General features: G+C 42.9%; 1 protein-coding gene across 1 annotated transcript in view; it reads left to right on the forward strand.

The window, feature by feature from the left end:
• Positions 1-17,080: 17,080 nt before the first annotated feature.
• GLI2 (GLI family zinc finger 2) overlaps positions 17,081-18,961 on the forward strand; it is a gene marked incomplete at its 3' end in the record, with an annotated part of 289,571 nt that continues 287,690 nt past the window's right edge. Inside the window, exon 1 of the mRNA XM_083349844.1 lies at positions 17,081-17,449. The remainder of the gene's footprint in view (positions 17,450-18,961) is intronic.

Genomic DNA, 18,961 nt, shown 5'->3' on the forward strand with positions numbered 1-18,961 from the left:
GCTAGAGTTTTGCAACACACACGCACGCGTGTGTGCACCCACACACACACACACACAGGTTTGTGTCTTGCAAGCAACTTTCCTATTCCTTTTTATAGCTCTTGTCTAATTGACATGTTTTTATCCTAGTAGACAAGGAGGCCTAGAGTGTTCATCTGTCTTGCAGAATCAGAATAATCAAATTTATTACTCTCATTAAATAAAATGAAACTGCATATATATTTCCATTTTGAGAAAGTCAAATCAGGATAGTACAAGATGGAGAAGTTCCCCATCTTTGTGACAAACATGAGTGAACTGTTGAAATTATTATATCAGATTTGCTTTCTTTCTTTTTGTAATTGTTTGAGGGATGAAATAATAGATCTTTGAGATCTTTCAGACAAAGACAACAGGATGAGAAGAGACCTACTCCAGCATATAATATGAGGGCAATTCGGAAATAAATCTCTGTTTGGTTATCAATGACAGACACTCGCATATACAGAACTTTTATTATACACGTTAGAAAACTACATTACATTATTTTTTGACATAATCGCCATTCAAATTGAGGCACTTGTCATAAGGCCTTACAAGGTTTGAAATTCTTTAGTAATTGTTGCTCAGCGCCAAATCTGGGCTATAAAGGGGGTGATCAAAAATATCCTAATGGAACTGCTTCAAAAGTTCTTGGGTGCATTAGCAGTGTGTGGGCAAGCATTATCGTGAACCAACACCACACCGGAAGTGGTACCATAGAAAATCCCACCAAATGTGAAGATGCCAAAGGATTATTGCTAGTGAAGTTCAGGGAGTGTGGTTTGACCATCAATTCAGAAATCAACTGTGAAACGTTACGAAAACTCAGACGAACCATCCATAACAAGCATGGGGGCATGCTGACTTCCGGTGTGGTGTTGGTTCACGATAATGCTTGCCCGCACACCGTTAGACACACCCAAGCATCCGTTCGGATGCTTTTGATCACCCCACCCCATAGCCCAGATTTGGTGCCGAGTGACTACTGCTAAGGAATTTCAAACCTTGTAAGGCCTTACGACAAGTGCCTCAATTTGAATGGCGATTATGTCAAAAAGTAATGTAATGTAGTTTTCTAACGTGTATAATAAAAGTTCTGTATCTGTGAGTGCCTGTCATTGATAACCAAAAGGAGGTTTATTTCTGAATCGCCCTCATATAACTGGGAGCTTGTAATTGCCAGCAACATTAATGTTACCCCATGGCAGTAATCCATGGACAAGAAAATGCCATTTGAAGGCAGAGAACACCACTATTGAAGAAGAAACACTGGTGGCCTGGCCTGAAGGGGCCTTCTGTGCTCCATTGGAGAAGACTCTTCAGCTCCTGGCATCCTGTCATACCTGCCTGTTGAATTCCTTAGGAAGCGAATGATCAGCACACAGTTTTAAGTGTTGCTAGCTTTCATGAGTGGGAAGAGTTTGCAGGGGTTAATTTATAGAGGGTATTTTTTATGTTTAGCATTTCAATTTTCTTCACATAGCTTTATCTCAAATAGCTTCCTGCATTTTATTGCAAATCAAATCTGTTCATCAAAGCAAGCATAAAAAAAGGGGGCAGCTTCTCCTGTTTGCAAAGTAAGGAAAGGATTCCTCTCCTCTTTCCTTCCCTTCCACTTAGACTTTAAAAGGCATTGGACAAGACAGCCAGGTTTGGGCCAGCTTAAGAAGACATAAAATAAACACTAATGGACTGGCAGGTAATACATTTAGCTGGCCATTAGGGGAGCCATACTCAGCTATTGACCAGATTGGCTTGTAGTTCTCTGTTAGCTGCAACATTATAAACATGACTCTGTTTACTGGATTATGAGATCAGAATAGATCTGCAAACAGTCAAGTTGGTTCAGATCAACTTGGAGGTGTGATCTAAATTAGATTGAAAAAGGTTGGAAGTTGGAAAGGGTGAATATAAAGAAGAGCTTCTCCCTTTCCTTCCGTTGTTATAATCCTTTCTTCCTTGCACACACTGTATGCAATATTTTCAGAATGCCATCCATTGAATCCCAAACATTGAATTTGGTGGTTTTTATGACTGGCTGTTCCATTTTCTTTCCATCTCTACAATGAAAGAAGAGAGCAGAGATAAAATGTTTTCTAGGAAATAAATATTTACCTCAGCACATTTATTTAACATTTATTTAAGATGATCAGGGAATTGGAGGCTAAAACATATGAAGAATGGTTGCTGGAATTGGGTATGTTTCGTTTAGAGAAGAAGAGAAGGGTGAGGGGTGACATGATAGCAGTGTTCCAATATCTCAGGGGTTGCCACAAAGGAGAGGGAGTCAAGCTATTCTCCAAAGCATCTGAAGGAAGGACAAGAAGCAATGGATGGAAACTAATCAAGGAGAGAAGCAACCTAGAAATAAGAAGAAATTTCCTGACAGTTAGAACAATTAACCAGTGGAACAACTTTCCTCCAGAAGTTGCAGAAGTTGTGAATGTTCCAACACTGAAAGTTTTTAAGAAGAGGCTGGGCAGCCATTTCTCTGAAATGGTATAGGGTTTCCTGCATGAGCAGGGGGTTGGATTAGAAGACCTCCAAAGTCCCTTCCAACTCCACTATTCTGTTCTGTTCCGTTCTACTCTACTCTACTCTACTCTACTCTACTCTACTCTACTCTACTCTACTCTACTCTACTCTACTCTATTCTATTCTATTCCATCAGTCTGCACAATAAATGAAGATAGAAACAATCTACATCATCCTTCCCCTTCTAAGGCTTCTTTCTCTTGTGGTCTACTAAAGTAAAGTCTTATTCTCCTTAAGTTAATATACTTTATTAACATCTCTATGTAGGGTTTTTCAGAAACAATACAAAATTGGTTTGGCCACTGCCCTCTTCCAGAGTATCTTCTTGGCTTTCCAGCTAGTCAATATACTGATAACGTCATACTGCTTGGATGAGGGCTGGACTGGAGAGTCAAAAAGACCTTCTGGGGATAATCTATCTAGGTGTGACTCTGTTTAAACTGTCTGAGATTGGTTAGGTGATTCTAGCCAAGAACTATTTGTTTTGATAAGTTCAAAGGAATCAGGAAGGAAAATGCATCTGCTCTAGCCTCTCTCTATAGCTGGAGCGAAAGACCAAATGCTAAAAGTGGTAGGAAAAAAAAAGAAAAATAGAATAGAAAGCAAAAAGATACAAAGAACTGGATTCCAATTTTCTTTATAGCAGTTATAAGTACAATTATATAAAGTTACTCTTTTTCTAAAGTTACAGCGTGACTCTCTTCTTTCTATAATCTATCCTGTGTCTAATCATCAAAACCACACATCATAAGTTCAGTTTTTCTGTTCTATGAAAAAGTTCAGGAGGGATTTTCAATCAGTAATAAATATAGATATTGTCCTGTGTCTGATCAAAGAAGTCAATTAATCCATCTCAGCAACTTCCATCATCTTCGCCACCCATTCCTCCAGTTTGGTCATCTTCACTTAACAACTGGTCACTTAATAATCATTAGTAGTTACGACAGATTTTTAAAAAAGTTACCTACAACCCATCCTCAAAGTTGTGACTGCCGCATATACCCCCACAGTCACATGATCACATTCCAGGCACTTGGCAATTGGCTCGCATTTATGACCAGTTGTGGCATCCTGCAGTCAACATTTGCCAGTTTCTGCTAAAAAAAATCCCCATTCAAGAGAATAGATTTGCTTAATGACCATGTGATTCACTTAATAACCATGTGATTCGCTTAATGACTTCAATACTTGTTTTATAACTGTCATAAAAATGGTCGTATAACTGATGCAGGTCACATGGTGACTCACTTAATGACTGCAATGACTTACAACCAAAATGCTGGGCCTCATTGTGGTCATGAAGTAAGAACTACCTGTAGGCTGAATCTTTCTATTTTTCTGCAGTTATATACAAAAACAAAGTTGCAATATTTTTTTCAAACTATTCATCCATCAATCTCAAAAGAAAGATCTCTGGTCTCAAATTTATATTAATCTTTAAAATTCTGTGAATTAGTGTATATCCTTGAATCCAACATTTTCCTTTTTTTTACATCCACCAAGCTTGATAAAATGTTTGCTCCGATTGCCACATTTCCAACGTAAGCCTTAAGGATCATTATACATTTCAGATAACTTCTCCGGTATCATATATCTGCAATCCATCATTTTATAAAAAATATTTTAAGATTATAACATTAATTTTAATCTTTTCAACCACATATTTCCCCATAGTTCCATCTAAATACTATAACCAAAATTTTTAGCCCACTGTATCATACATTCTTTCACTTTGTCTTTTTCTGTTTCAAATCTCAATAAAAGTGTATATGGCTTTAGCAATTACATGTTCATCATTTGTACATACTTCCATTTCACATTCAGCCTCACAGTGTTTAAAACCATGAACTTTTTTTATCTACTTTACATATTTCTAATAACTTTAAATAAGAAACTTATTAGCAGCTGGATCTCTCTGCCACCAGTTCTTCACTTGACTTTATGTTGTATTCTCCTTGACAATATCTCATGGTAAGTTAGCCATTTGTATTTTCCCATTAATTCTCATCTATAAAATGCTTCTTCTGCATGTCCCAAAACAACGGTGTTTTGGGACAAAACCAGGGTTTGCATCTATTCCATGTTCTCAACATGGCATATCTAATATAACGATTTCTAAAATCCATATTAACCTTGTCTTTATCATAGCATAGATACCCATACCATCTCAAGCCATGTCTTTCTAATTCCAAAAGCTTTCTCTTTCTCAGCATCTCCCTCTCTTTTATCCAAACCAAACTGGAAGCTTCAAAATACAATTTCAAATCAGGTAAACCCAATCCTTGTCTTTCCCTTGCATCTTGTAATACCTTTTATTTAACTTGTGTTTTTTCCCCTGCCACACAAACTTAGATATATCTTTTTAAATGGGGCTTCAGTTGTCAAAACAGGTATGTCTAAGGCAGTCTACTTTCCAGTCTGGGTTTAAGGAGTTTACTTTGGAGTATTAAACAGTTTTGGATACCCTGAAAAATGGATTCTAAAGGGGAATGGAAGGTTTAAATGGATGTCTTGTACAATGCAGAAGATTGAATGAGATGATTCTTGTGGTCACCTCCAACTTTACCACTGTCTGTTTTCATGAATCATAATATTTAGAACTTAATCAATCATAGATTCCTTTTATGAATCAACTGAATCAACCCTAAATTCCTTTTATATCTATGATCTCTGCAGCATTTTAGTAATGTTTTTCTGGAACATTTGTCTAGTTCAATGTTTGAAGGAGTAATTGGTTACGGTGTTTATGATGGTTCAGTTCTCCTTGGCAAAAGATGATGTTGAAGGATTATTGTTCAACCGTTTATCCCCAAACTTCTAAATAACTGTCAAGATATTCCTGAGACATGTTATCTAGAGTCCAGGGACCAACACCCATTAGTAGGTCAATTTCCCTATTAGAAATTGCCAGGAAAGGTCTAGAACAAAAGTCTATAAATGTAGTCTGAAAGACTTACGCAAACCTCCATTCCCCCAGACAAGCTTTGGTTGCAGCCTACCAAACCCCCAAAGTTCTTTCCAAATTCTAATTTTTATTGTAATAAAAGGGGGAAATTATTAAATTTATGACTGGAAATTAATCATACTCATTCTGTTTAAGTTTAATTAAATGTAAATTAAACTAAAATCAGTTCCACTACTTTGGAAAATGTGGCCTCAAGGGACAGTTACAGCACTTCACCTCCCAAAATATTAAGTGCTCTTCTGCAGGAAGACCTAACCACTCCCTGGATTTAGTAAATGACTGTTAGTTTCCAAGACAAGACAGAGTAATCCCTGACTGGTAGACAGATACGTTACCCATTGGAAGTAAAGCTTGTGCCATGAGGGCAAGAGAATGCAAATTGTACCACAATGGGAGGAGTAGACAAATCTGCAGGACCCTAAGTCTCCATTCACACATCCCTGATGATGTACAACCTTCGTGTTCTTGAGATAGGAGGAGACTCTGTTGAATAAGAGCCACCGCCATCACAGTAGTCCTCTTACTACATAACAACAAGGCTGGTAGATTTGCTGCCCTCCAACAGAGTGGTAATTAATCGGTCTTCCTTTATTGCTGTCTGCCTCTGTCTCCCAGCCAGGACAAGTGAAGCTCTTTTACTTTTCCTGATCTGTTCACTGTCCCTTCCCTTTCTGTATCTCCATGTTCTCTGGAGAGCACCACAGCTGGCTCCATAATCATCATCATCATCACCACCACCACCACAATCATCATCAGCAGCAGCAGCAGCAGCAGGTCATGGCTGCACCTGGGCCAAGCAGGGATCCTTCCAAGAACGGCAGTAAACTGCAGCTGTTGCTATTGGGATGGACAGTTGTGCTCTCCAGCAAGGGCAGAGAGAAAGAAAGGGCAATGACAGAGAGAGGAGCAGAGAAGAAAGGTCCCCCTTCTCTGATCTTCACTTGGTCCAGCTGCCTGATGATGGGGAGAGGGGACAGGCAGGCAGGAGATGAATGAGGTGGATAAGGAAAGAGAGGCTGAGACCACACTTAGAATACCTCATCCGGTGTTGCTCCCCATGTTATAAAAAAAGATGTTGATGCTCTGGGAAGAGTGCAGAAAAGAGCAAAAAAAAATGATTAGAAGGCTGGAGGCTAAAACACATGAAGAGTGGTGGCAGGAATTGGGTATGTCTAGTGAAAAGAAGGACTATGACATGATATCAGTGTTCCACAAAGAAGAGGGGGAGGGGGGTGTCAACCTATTTTCCAAAGCACTAGAAGGCAAGACCAAAAAAAAATGGATGGAAATTAATCAAGGAAAGAAATAACCTAGAATGAGAACTTTCCTAACAGTGAGAAGAATTAACCAATGGAACTACTTGTCTCCAGAGGTTGTGGGTGCTCCTTCACTGGAGGCTTTAAGAAGAGACTGGATAGCCACTTGTCTGAAATGGTATAGGATCTCCTGCCTGAGCATGGGGTTGGACCTTCCAAGTCGGTTATTCTGTTATTAGCATAGAGGAAGGTGACAGTAGGCTGCAAAGGGGTATTTCACAGGGTCAATGTTTTTCTGAGTGAAAGAGAAAAGAGAAAAAATTTGGTCACCAGGCAAAGTACAAACCTCTGGCACTAAAGCAGTAATAGCCATGCACTGGAGCTGGAGTAGAGAGGAAGGACCTGCAGTGACCCAATCAGAGCTCTTCAATTTGTCAATCTGCCTCAGGTTCCGTCTCCAGCAACTAAGAAAGTTTTCATAGCAGGCTTTCTTCTATTTTCCAATGGAAAGCATCACTCTCCTGGTGGATCACTTTAATTTGCCTCTAGTCTGCAATGGATTGGCATGTAGATGGAATCTGTGCTGTGAGGATGTGCCTTCCATAAAAATATAAGAAGGACATCCCAGAGCCAGGACAAAGTGGTTGTTGGGGTGAGCCTCAAGTATCTGAGGGCTACTTTAAAGAATCAGGTTTGTAGCATGGGAAAGGATGGTCAGGGAGCAGCTGTGATCATCACATAGAGCAATGAATCAGGTGTGTCTGAATCAGATCTGCCCAATTAGAGTACTCCAATGTTCCTAATAAGGATTTTGAGATCGTTCAGAAACTGCAACTGATGCAAAATACTGTACGTGGAACAAATCCTTTCCTAAGTGACAGTATTATTGTCATACTGATCCAATTTGTTTGTTTGTAGATCTAGTAGTGAAGAGTCAAGAAAGTCAAAAGATGGCTCATATGAGAAGGTTGCTCTTGTAAAATGCCTTCCTTTCTATCTCTTCAACTAATGGAGTTTATCTATGACAGCAGCCAGGAGATCAGATTAGTTTCATTCTGACCCTTTTTAAGGGATGAGTTAAAATTTCATTGGTTGTGCGGTCCTTAAACTGTTGAATTGAACTGAGCAAACCCCAAGTTTACCTGAATACAGGTTGACTACAAGATAAAGTCACTCAGATTTCTGGAATAAAATAAAGAGAAACCCTAATTTTACTTCCTACAACTCTCTCTCTCTCAAAAAGTTATATATGTACTATACATGCAATGAATGAATGAACAAATAATTAACATGATGCTGAAGCTTTAATTCTTCTTATTTTCATATTTATATTTAATTCATTTTCATTTTGTTTGTTCATATACTGAATGCAACTATTGTCTAGCCTTTCAAAGAGGCATAAAATGGCTTAAAAGCAATAAAGGTCTTGGATGTAACCACATATAAACGTACAAAAGCAGCATAATCAAAACTGAATTAATATGAGGTTGTTTAGGCTAGAAGGTACTTATCAATGTCCTAGGATGGCCAATTTAAACAAATACATTTTTACAGCTTTCAGCCACAAGCCAAAGGTCAATAATCTGAAATTATTGTCCGCTCATATAAATTCAGACATTCCATCTGTAGTTTCCTCCTCTCAAAACAAACTGTAAAGATGATACAGTGCAAGTCTAAATTACAGAATGTAATCCTTACTTTTTTTCATCTATTCCGATTTCCCTTTCTGTTGCTTCTTTGCTCACCTTATGTATGGATTGACTGAACGACACAGTATACAAGGTAGCCCTGATTTACAGCCAGTGACTATTTGAAGTTACAGTAGATCCACCCTGGAGTCTAGTTATGACCTGGATTCAATGTTAAGACAGTTGCCCCTTCCATTCACATGACTGAATTTCAGGCAGTTGGCAATATGGCCAAATTTACAGCCATTTGCAGCATCCTGCAATCACATGAACACATTTTACAATGGTATTGCCAAAAACCAGCACTTCTGTTTTTTGGCAAAACTATGCCCATAGCAAAATATTGGTTCACTTAACCACAGTGTCTCCATAATGACTGTAGTGGCTGCTTTATGACTGTCATTCTTGCTTAATGACCACCACAAAAGCGGTTGTAAAAATGGGTCATAAAATCAAGCATTATGTCTGTAAGTCAAAGACTACCTGTAAAACAAGGTTCCTAATGCTGCTTGTTCAAATAACCAATACTGAAAATTAGCTTTAATTTCAGAATAACAGAGTTAGAAGGACTTCTAGTCCAACCCCCTGCTCAGGCAGGAAACCCTATACCAGACATGTCAAACTTGCGATGTCACGTGACGTTGCACGACATATCGGAACTTTTTCCCCACTGCCGGCAATGGGGTGGGCGTGGTTACCTCGTGACACATGATGCGTGAAGCCCGTGGGCCGGCAGTTTGACACCCCTGCCCTATACCATTTCAGACAAATGTCTGTCCAGTCTCTTTTTAAAAGCTTCTAGTGTTGGACCACCTGGAGGCAGGTTGTTCACTGATTAATTGTTCTTAAGTGTCAGTAAATTTCTCCTTAGTTCTAGGTTGCTTCTCTCCTTGATTAGTTTCTATCCATTGCTTCTTGTCTTGCTTTCAGGTACTTTGGAGAATAGTTTGACTTCCTCTTCTTTGTGGCAGCCCCTGAGATATTGGAACACTGCTATCATGTCACCCCTTACCCTTCTCTTCATTAAACTAGACATACCCAATTCCTGCAACCCATCTTCTCCCAATAGTAATTTAAAATTACTATTTTCAACATGATAACAAAACATATTTAAACACTCCTCTGCTCATTCTCCCAGTTATAAATTACAATTTAACTTTATAGCTAGGTAAAAGTAATATCCCTGCCTCATTCACAGCAGCACAACAAACCATGGGAGGGAATGACTATCAACAGCCATTTTAAATGAAAAATGTATGCAACACTTATGTGGCCTGCAACTTGATGATTCATCAAAGCATCTAGAAGAACAAAACGTAATAGATATTTATTATGAAGTGGCTACAGCACTTACATTTAAAAGTAAGCAGAGCGCTGAATGTCATGTTTTCTGTGAGGCCTCTACTTAGTCATTGACCCAAGGAGCTCCTTGGATTACTATGTAGCTGAGGGAAATATTGTAATGGTAGCAAAACACCAGAAGTGGGCACGACTAAGCCCTGGCAAGAATACGTGATTAATCTCCATAGTGGTATTAAAAACAGCAAAGTATCAATTCTTTTCCATATTGTTCAAAATGGCCTGATCCTTTTAGGGAAACACACCACCTCTGGGTACAACAGATGAATCTGTGGGTTTCTTTGTCACTAAAGTGGCTGGGGTAGACACCAGTTGAGCATAGTCCACTGTGGTGAATGAGATATTTTGTTTTAATCTGAGGCTTTTCAGAGATTATGGAATTGAGGTAGGAGATGGACATCTTTGTAGGTTGGTTTCTGCTGTCTACGGGTTTGAGGTATTTTCTGGCTCCTTTGGATGTATAAGTGGGGCAAGAGTGAGTGGATCCAGGAGATAGTCAATATTTCTTTGTCAGAAGAGAGAAGGGTAAAATCCTGTTGGCGCAGTGGTTAAAGTGCAGTATTGCAGGCAAACTCTGCCCACAGCCTGGAAGCTGATCTGAGGACAGTAAAATGAGGATCCAGATTGTTGGGGAAAATATACTGACATTATAAACCACTCAGAGAGAGCTGTAAAGCATTATGTGATGGTGTATAAGTGTAAGTGCTGTTGCTACTACTATATTATTAATGTTGCCTATCTTGAAGAAGTCTTCTCTGGATCTAGCTGCTTTGATAACTTTTGCCCAGGGTCCAGCTTTTCCAGTCATGGGAGAGAAATGGCACTTTTGCTCCAATGGATTATCTTTGTTGGGACCTAGACAAGAGGCATGCGTTCTTCTTGGTCCTGTTACACCTCTCTAATATATAATCATTGTATCCTTCCGGATTACATGAGGCAGTTGGGACTTGGGACACCGTACATAGACAAATGCAGAGATAGCACTGAAGAAGGAATTCGACAGTCATTAGGTAAACATGAGATTAGCCCTGGAAGGCAGGAGGGATTGAGAAAGGAAAAATCAACCTTGATTTTCTTTGGTATAAGAGAGTGGAGAGAGAATCTTTGTCAGGTTTTATACAGTCTGATTCCTGATCTGGCCCAACCTGAAAAACTGATACTGTTCTATGGTGGTTCTTCTACTAATAATGATCCAGGAGGAAGTGCTCAAGACCATGGGTACTCCATTGTGGGGTGTCAAGAGCTCAGTGCTTTCTCCTGTGTTGTTCAATATCTGCATGAAATTGATGAAACAGAGTAGAGTAGAGTAGAATAAAATAACAGAGTTGGAAGGGACCTTGGAGGTCTTCTAGTCCCACCCTCTGCTTAGGCAGGAAACCCTACACCATTTCAGACAAACGGCTGTCCAGTCTCTTCTTAAAGACATCCAGTATTGGAGCATTCACAACTTCTGGAGGCAGGTTGTTCCACTGATTAATTGTACTTAACTGTCAGGAAATTTCTCCTTAGTTTTAGGTTGCTTCTCTCTTTGATTAGTTTCCATCTGTTGCTTCTTGTCTTGCCTTCAAGTGCTTCGGAGAATAGCTTGACTCCCTCCTCTTTGTGGCAACTACTGATATATTGGAACACTGCTATCATGTCACCCCTCATCCTTCTCTTTATTAAACTAGACAAGGGGTAGGGAACCTTGGCTTTTTCATGACTTGTGGACTTCAATACCCAGAATTCCTGAACCAGCCATGCTGACTCAGGAATTCTGAGTGTTGAAGTCCACAAATCATAAAAGAGCCAAGGTTGCCTACCCCTGAACTAGACATACCCAAAGGTGCTTTTTTCTGGCAATGAGAAGGCAATGAGAAGCAAAACATCTTCAAGAGAAACACAAGAAAGTCCAGTTGCCTCTGGAAGAAAGCACCTTTGGGACAACCATAACTGGATGACTGAGAATCACCATAGACATAAAACTAGACATACCCAGTTCCAGCAACCGCTCTTTATATGTTTTAGCCTCCAGTCTCCTGATCATCTTTGTTGCACTTCCCTGCACTCTTTCTAGAGTCTTACATCATTTTTTTAACTTGGTGCTCTGTAGTTCACTGCCCAGAATTCATAAGGATTGGGGCAGTCTTCAAATAATATTAAATAACTAAATAAAGTTCTAAAATAAGACATCTTGGGGTCTTTAACTTGCTTGAAAACAATAGCTCATGACCTTTCATTTAATCTCAGATATTTGGAGGCTGGTTTGATCACACAATGACTCTGTATTGCACCCCAATTCAAATGAGGTGACTAAGGGGTAGAGGAAATATGTTTGCCTAGTCATTCATCTTTGGATGGATTCAGATGAAGTCAGGCATGTGGCACTGATGAGGCACAATCATGTACTAGAATTTACAGTTTAGTTTTTTGATTCCCCATCATACTTCCAAATAATTCTATACATTCACATTATCTATTCGGAATATACTCTTCAAGATTTATAATGTCTTGGTCCACATTTGAATCTCAGCCTAGAACCCTACCTAAGTAAGCAGATACAGATGCATAAAATTTGACAGAGGTTTATGCTGGAACAATTGAACATGCTGGTAACAAATGCATGTGCACTGCTTGGCCATTTCTACATTGGTTAATCATATCTATATTTCCAAACAAGGTTAGCCTGTTTGGACATCCCTCAGAGCAGCCTTCTCCTTTCATACATTCTCCACAATTTTTCCAACTGTAGCATGGTTTTTATTATATATTCCAGGATTTCAGCAAGCTTATGGGAGATGTTGTCAAAGCCCATCCTTTTTGAGAAATGAGAAGTTGGAGGCCAATGGATCTAGAAGAAAAGGTTAATCTAATGTTTATGTCAGTTGCAGTAATTGTACTTTCTTACTGTTTCCCCTTTTCATCTAAGAGTGATGAATCAGCTTACGTGTTTGGCCACCACACGGCTTCGGTATTCTTAAATTGGCTGCCACATGAGCTGGTTTTTGGTTATATAAACAGTCAAGCCAGAACACTGTTTCAGGGGAAAGCAGTGATGACAGAAGAAAGCAATGCTCAATAGTTGGAAGGACACCCACCCTCCATCAGTTATGTAACAGTGTGAAGAACTTCCCTTACTTTTCTATCTTTGGGCAAGCACTGCACCATGGAAAGCCCCAATGAAGAATTATTGAGATACTTGGATAGCACATACTAACGGAGATGTTTAATTTCACATTGTTTCCTCTGTTTAGTAATGGTGAAGACTTGCTTTTGTTGAGAATGTTTCCTGGCAATCACAGAAAAGGGTTTTGCCATTGCCTTCTTTCAGGATGTGTTTCCAGCTTCCCAATCTAGCTGCAGCCTTAGGATTTCCTGATCTTCTTCCAACCAAATCCTAATGGGATCCAATCCTGCTTGGCATTATTTAATTATTTAAAACATTTATTTAGCTGCCTATTTTATATCAAACTCTGGGCAGTTCTGAATCAAGAACTGAAGGAATAGGGTAGGGTAGGATAGGATAGGATAGGATAGGAAAGGATAGGATAGGATAGGACAGGACAGGACAGGACAGCTTTATTTGGCCAAGCGTGATTAGACACACAAGGAATTTGTTTCCTGTACAGATGCTCTCAGTGTACATGCAAAGCAACAGAGTAATCATCACCATCACAATAATACTAACAAGAGGGGGCAGTAAAGAAGATAAGAAGGATAATAATGTTACAGGCATACAATATGGGTAAATGTACATAGACATTAGGCAGTACTGTGAACATTAGGTGTTCAGCAAAGTGATGGCTTGAGTGAAGAAACTGTCCCTGTGTCTAGTGGTGTCTCAAGGGGAGGAGTTGAAACAGTTTATGTCCAGGATGTGAGGGGTCTGTAGATTTTTTTTCATTTCTCCATATGACTCATGCAACACACAGGTCTTCTGTGGAAGGCAGGTTGGTTGCAATTGTTTTTTTCTGCAGTCCTAACTATCTGTTGGAGTCCATACCTGTCCTGTTCGGTTGCTATTCCAAACCAGACAGTTATAGAAGTACAAATGACAGACTCAGTAATTCCTCCTGTAAAAACTGTATTAACAGCAGTCTGAACTTCCTGAGATGACTCAAGAAGAACATACGTTGTTGTGCCTTTTTAATGATGATTCTGTTAGGTGTCCATTTCAAATCCTGGAAGATTAAAGAACCCCAAAACTTGAAGGATACTACTGCTGATGCTGTGCTGTCAAATATAGTAAGAGGTGATAAAATAGAAGGGCTCCTCCTAAAATCCACTCTCATCTCTACATTAAGCATGTTCAGCTCCAGATGATTCCGGCTACACTACAGGGTTTGTTGTTCAACCTCCTGTCTATATCAGACTCATCACCATCTCAAATGAGACCAATGACTGCAAACTTCAGTACTTTAACAAAGGGATCCCTAGAGATGTAGTCATGGAGAGAGCCCTTAGGGGCACCTGTGCTAATTGCCCATGTATTAGATATAATTTAAGTAAACTCAGGGATGCGGTGGCTCAGTGGGTTAGGACGCTGAGCTTGTCGATCAGAAGGTTGGCAGTTTGGCGGGTTGAATCCTGAGTGCTGTGTAACAGAGTGAGCGCCTTTTACTCGTCCCAGCTTCTGCCAACCTAGCAGTTCGAAAGCACGTAAAAATGCAAGTAGAAAAATAGGGACCACTATGGTGGGAAGGTAACAGTGTTCCGTGCGCCTTTGGTCATGCCGGCCACATGACCACGGAGACGTCCTCGGACAAGCGCTGGCTCTTCGGCTTTGAAATGGATATGAGCACTGGTCCCTAGAGTTGGAAACAACTAGCACGCATGTGCGGGGGAACCTTTACCTTTACCTTAAGTAAACTCAAGCATTATCAATAATAAAACAACATAAAAACCTTATTAAAACCAGAAACATTAAAAAGAAAAAAGCTCACACCAAGTTGTTGACATGCAGTCATCTTAGCCTATACTAGCTTGGGGGAAAAGCCAAATCTTCAGTGCTTTTCAGAAGAGGGTAGAGGCCTACTGATCTAGGGGCTGCTGGAATGCTTCCTAGCTCCCATAAGGTGGCAATGTGTAAGGGAAGGGACTAGGATCATGCCCATCCTATCTAATTTGGGAGGGATAGATGTTCTTAGAGAAAGATGATCCTATAGATAACCTGGCCCTGTGCCATATAAGGGTTTAAAGGTAATACCCAGCACCTTGAATTATACCCAGAAGGAAACTAGAAGGCAGTGCAGATAGAAGGTAAACCTAGGGGCACCTATCATGCACACTTGGCTGCACTCTGGATCAGTTGTGGCTTCTGAGTAGACTTTAAGAGCAGCCCCAGGTAGAGTTCACTGCAGTAATCCAAACAGGAGGAGACCAAGCCATAAGTGATATGAACAAGACCTCCTGGTCCAGGAGAGTTGCAACTGGCATGCCAGACAAACGTGTAGAAAGCCTCTCCCTTAGAGATGGTTGCCACCAGCTCCTTGAATAGCAACCTTAAGTCTAAGCTGGATCTCTAGATTATGTACCTTTAAGGGCGTCCCAAGGGGAGGAGTTGAAACAGTGTATGTCCAGAATGTGAGGGGTCTGTAGATATTTTCAGTCCTTCGTATGACTCATGCAACACACACACACACACACACACACACACACACACACAGAGAGAGAGAGAGAGAGAGAGAGAGAGAGAGAGAGAGAGAGAGAGGACTATTGCCCTGGCTGGCGGGGGTGCGGGGGGGGGGAGGCAAAAGCCCACAGCACTCCTCTTGCCAAGGTTGAGTCAAAGCAGGTTCCTGCCCATCTAGATTCTTACAGCTTCCAGGCACTTAGCCAGCACTGCCACCCCATCGTTTCTCTGGCTAGGGATGGAGAGATATCATTGGGTATCATAGGTTGATACCAGACCCCATACTGGATGGTTTCATGTTGTAGAAGTTAAAAGAGAGGCCTTGAGGTACCCCGCATTGCAATGGCCTAGGGTTCAACCAGTCCTCTTCTACCAACCAGCTTCAGAGAAGTCCAGGAGGGCCCAAATGGTTGCTTCACCTCCATCAAGAAACCCTCCAAAGGTCACTGACCAGTGCGACCAATGCTGCTTCACTGATGTGCCCTGGCTTGACCCTAGACTGACAAGGAACAGGATAATCTACTTATTGTTAAGTCAACTGATTTAAATATTAATAATTCAATTGTATAATGAGACAGAAATCTATATTGATTGATGTATTTGTACTTATTAACTTGACACATTGTCAACTGCATTTGGACCCATGGCAGTTGACAAGACTGAAACATCTGCTAGGGGGGGGGGGGTGGAGACAATTTTTTTGATCTGTAGGTGAAAGTTCTGAGTGTCAACTTTTCCTATTAATTCCTCCCATTAAATTCTTTCCCTCTTGCACGCCGGCCAAAATAAAAGGCACACCAGACTCTCTGAGGAGGGCATCAACCAAGGCAACTCTTTAAGAAAAGAAGCGGCCACCAAGATATCATATATCCCAACCACGGCCACTCTCTCCCCAGCCACGCAAGCAAAAAAAAAGGTGAGAATCGGGAGATGGGAACCTAAGCACGTCCCAAAGAACTTCTCGGGCGGCTTCCAACTCAGGAACATTATTTCGCTCGCCCGGCTGACCACGTGACCTGCGCTTTGGCCAAAGTTTGCGCGCGCCCGCGCGTACGAGAAAAAGAGAGAGAGAGAGAGAGAGAGAGAGCAGCTTCCGAGGAGAATCTTCTTGTTCTTCGAAGCGCAATTTGAGCTGCTTCATTCCCGCTGCGCCGGCTCCTTTTTCCGCCTCTCCCTCCCTCCCCCGCCGCCCCGCCACTGGCGGCACCTCCTTTCCCCTCCGGTATGCGAGGAAGGCCGGCCTCTCTGGAAGAGCTAATGGTGCAGTTGACTTCAGGGCGGGGAGGAGGAGGAGGAGGAGGAGAGGAGGAGGAGGAGCACCCGCCGCGGATTAGAATGAAAACAGATCAGTCAATGGATTTGGGTTCCGGAGATCATCTGACTTGAGTTAACCAAACCCCAACTGGGTTTCCAAAGTTGGGAGAGAGAGAGAGAGAGAGAGAGAGAGAGAGAGAAAGAGAGTTTCTTTTCTCCTCCCCTTCGGTTCGCCCGCCCCCCCCTTTTTTTTTCTTTTTTGAACTTTCCTCAATTGGCGGTGGGCGAGAGCAGAGCTCTCTCTCTCTCTCTCTCCTCCTCCTCCTCCTCCCCGTCTGCCTTAATTTCCCCCCCCCCCCCCCGAGCTGCGCGTATTGATGTCCTACGCGGAGATGATGGATGGCAGAAAGGCAGAAATACGCCAGCAGCAGGGGCGCTCGACACTTTTTTAAACTCTCCCGGCCCCCTTATCCTCTCCCCCCCCCCGGGCGATCATCAATGAGCCTCGGAGCGGGAGAGAGAGAAGGGGAAAGAATCCGCGCGAGGGTCGGGAAGGGCTGGCGGCGGCAGCGGCGGCAGCAGCAGCGGAGACTTGGCCTTTCTTTCAAAGGGGGGGCAGAGCGACGGAGCACGAAAAGGAAGCCCGGTCAGCGAAGCCCACTCGTTCTTCCGCGCCCCTGAAGCGGACGATGGGGAGCTGGGCTGGCCGCCCTGCTCTGGAGCCGGAACAGCCGCTGGCCGCGTGAAAACTTCTCCGAGGGTAAAGTCGCGGCTCCCGTGACTTTTTTTCCTCCCCCTCTCTCTCCCTCCCTCCCTCCCTCCCCATCGCGGCGTCTGGGAATTCTCCTGGGGAGGGGCTGGAGGGGACGCGGCTTCAAACGAGCGGCGATTTCTCCGCTCCCTCCAGAGAGATCAGGGACGGGGGAGAAACACGCATTTTTCCCGCCTCCTCCTCCTCCTCCTCTTCTTCCTCTCGGGTGGGTGTGACGGGCCATAGGAGAAAAGAAAAAAGAAAAAAAAAGTTGGGGCAAGGAGGTCGCCCCCCCCAGCAAGGAAAGGTTGCAGCGCGGTTGCCAGGACGGAGGAGAGGAGAGAAAGAAGCGGATCCAAAAACTTAGCGGCCGCGCCCCGGCTGCCCCGCTGCAACCGAAGAGAGCGACCTAGCCCGGGCCGAGTGGGACAGAAGGGTGGGTGGGTGGGTGGTTGGGTGGGTGGAATTGGCTAGGCCCGATCCGGCCGTAAGGTGAAGCCGAGCGAAGGGAGAAACCGACCTCCTGTCCCGCCGGCCTTCTGCAGTGGGGCGGGGGAGTGGGGAGAGGGCTTGGCGGGTAGGTCGCCTTGAAACCCCCCCCCCTCTCTCAGGTAGAGAGTCTGCTGGTCCGTTCGGCGACCAGCCGCTCGATTGGGCTCCGTCTGCTCCCCCTCTCCACGTTTGCCCAATTTTGCAAGGATTCAAAGCGGACGCTGCGTTGGTGGGGGTGTTGGTGGGGGGGGGGTGTCGTCCCGTACACTTGCGGACACTTTGGACCGAGTTGTAGGATGCGTGTGTGACTGTGCTGCTGCTGCTGCTGCTGCTGGGATGCTTCTCTGTGCGTGCGGCGATCTAAGGCGGCAACCTCGTGGCGCTGTGATGTAACAGCCTGACAGTCGCTCCTTTGCAACGCAAGGTTTATTTTTGTATCTTTCCAGAGACAGAACGTGGCCGAAGTTCCTGTAGGCTTATTTCCTGGGTGTGGGTTGGGAAGTGGGGGTTGGGGTGGGGAGAGACAGACAGACAGACAGACACCTCTGGATGCGAGTGAAGTTCGCGCATTCGCCTCCCAGCCACGATGTTTTCTCCCCCCTTCCCGCCACCCCATCCTTCCCCGGTCCCCGAAGCGATCTTTCAGCAAGCATATTTGCGAAGGAATTTCAACCATGCACCTCTGCAACTTGATCCGCGTGTGTCGGGGAGCGAACTGGGCGCCAATCCTATTAAAGGGTTTGAAGAGCAAAGGGGATTCTCTCTCTTCCACCTCAGGGCTGAAAACAATTGCAAAGAGAAGGAGCTCAGTTCGTCAGGGATGCTTTATTAACTCCAGTATCTTCGTCTCGCCGCAAAACTCACCCGCACTCGATTTCCATCGTTTGCTGGGGTTTCCCTGTTAGAAATGTCCCGGCAGAACTGCAGACTTTTTGCCTTCAAGAGTTGCTCGAGGCGCTGTTAGGCTTGGGCTTCATTTAACTAGAAGTCGGCCGAGATTGCAAACTCTTAGCGGTCAGCACTCCGTAA

Source organism: Vipera ursinii, assembly GCF_947247035.1.
Source record: "Vipera ursinii genome assembly, chromosome: 1".
Taxonomy (NCBI): Eukaryota; Metazoa; Chordata; class Lepidosauria; order Squamata; family Viperidae; genus Vipera; species Vipera ursinii.